The 1,982-nt window shown below is 57.4% G+C and overlaps 1 protein-coding gene across 1 annotated transcript in view; it reads right to left on the minus strand.

Annotated features, from left to right (window-relative positions):
• Positions 1–1,982, minus strand: part of LOC114072249 (keratin, type II cytoskeletal 4-like) — a 16,173-nt gene that overhangs the window by 8,247 nt on the left and 5,944 nt on the right. The window lies entirely within an intron of this gene.

Below are 1,982 nucleotides of genomic sequence, written 5' to 3' on the forward strand. Positions count from 1 at the left end.
CTCCACGCTTTTCGCTCAGCAGTTTTTTTTAATCGTTCCACGCCAGCGCTTGGAACGCTGGAGGGAGGGGATGGTTTGGAGTCCGAGGGCACAAAAATCCGCCCAAACCGCCAGAATTCCAAAGGCCCCGTCCCGGGCTGGAGGCTTGGGCTTGGCTCTGCTTTGTGAGGTGTCCTTTTTGAAGGACTCTCCGCTCGCTCGGAGGGTTTTTTTGGGGGGAGGGGAAAGGGGGTCAGGGGATTGAGCAAACCCTAAAACTGCCGGGGCAGCGGCGAGGAAAGTCAGGCAGGGATGAATCAGCCATTGGGACCTGCCGGAGCTTCCCACGACCAGCTGGACCTATTTTTTGGGGGGGGTGGCTTGGCAGGAAAAGGGCTGTCAAAACTGGACCTATTTTTTTTGGGGCAGGAAAAGGGCTGTCAACCCCCCTGGGAGCTGCGTGCGGCATCCAGGGTGACAAACCCACTCCCACTCCCACGTTCCCCTCCGGGAAAGGTGGAGAGCGAACCCCCCCAGCACCGCATGGGGTGGAGATGAGGGGGCTGAGGGTGTTGTGGGGCGGGAGAGCCGGGGGTGTCACAGGTAAGGGGGGGAGCTCTGACGTGGGAGGGAGGGGGGAAAAAGCGGCTCCCTGCTCCTCTTTCCCAAGGAAACCGAGGATTAGGAGCGATCCCGCTCCACCTCCAGCGCTTGTGGGGGCGGTTTGTGGGACCCCCGCCCGGGAAACCAGCCCGGTGTCCCGGATTTTGGCCACTCCCTGGGATTTTTTTACCCCTCAGGTTCCCCTCCGGCCCGGGGACCTACTTGCACTTGAACTCCTGGACCAGGTCCCGCAGGCAGCGCTCCTCGTTCTCCAGCCTCTCCCTCTCGCCCATCACGCACTCCAGCTGCTTCCTGAGGTTGCAGATGAAGTTCTCGAAGACGGGCTCGAGGTTCCTGCGGGAGGCTGGCAGGACGTACTGCTGCAGCAGCTCCCACTTGGTGGTCAGCACCTTGTTCTGCTGCTCCAGCAGCCTCACCTGGGAGGGGGGGGGAGGGACGGGAGAGGTCGTGAGAGTTCAGAAAACCCCCCCCTTCTTGGTTTTTGGGGTTTTTTTCCCACTTGGAAAAGTGGGGGTGTGAAAAAAACCCCAACAATCCGAATTGCAAATGGTTCAGTGCAGCGAGAGCGGGACCGGCACCCACCCAGGACTCGAATCACAGGCTGAGCAACATCAAAATCCGTCACCAGACACCTTCCCCTCCTCTTGGAGGCTCCACGGCCCCCCTCGACGGGCCCAGGGCACAAAGGAGCCTCTCCCGAGCACCCAAATCTCCGTCCCGGATCTGGTTTGGGTGTAGCTGATTCGAGCTCCAAAACCGCGGGGACTTTCATGGTGCCTTTTCCCTGGCAGATTAAAGGCTCTGTCTCTCCCGGGAGAGAGAGCCTTGATGGGTCATGAATAAGTCATTTCTCCAGGGGGAGCTGCTCCTCCCGGGCCGGTTTGGTTTTTCCAGGTTTTTCAAGGGAAACCGGGAGCGGATCAGACGCAGCAAATTTGCTTTGGAAAAAAAAAAAAATCGTCTCCCAGAAACAGGTCCCTGAACAGGCAAACCCTTAAATTTAGCCAAGGGAACAATGATTAATTACGTGGTTGGTTTTTTTTTTGTTTTTTTTTTTGGGGGGTTTTTTTTTAGGAAATCATTCCCAGAGCGGAGGGACGGAGAAATTCAAATTATTCACCTGATTTTGGCTAAATCTGCCCTTCCCAATCTTGACGGGGCACAGATTTAGGAATGCAAAAGTCCTTTGAGGGTCGCACTTGGAATTAAAACTTCCTGGTTTTTCCTCTTTACGCTCCCTCTGCCTCCACCTCCTTCTCCCACGGCTCTGGATTCGCCGCATCCCTGGAGCTGCTCCCGGTGGAGCATCCCAAGGCACAGCCCCGGTGCGAGGCTTAAACCCAGAGCGTCCCCAGGTCAGGACCACCCCTGGTCCACCA

This window comes from Empidonax traillii, unplaced genomic scaffold, assembly GCF_003031625.1.
Source record: "Empidonax traillii isolate 1590-97213 ecotype Southwest subspecies unplaced genomic scaffold, ASM303162v1 scaffold2825:size32544, whole genome shotgun sequence".
NCBI lineage: Eukaryota > Metazoa > Chordata > Aves > Passeriformes > Tyrannidae > Empidonax > Empidonax traillii.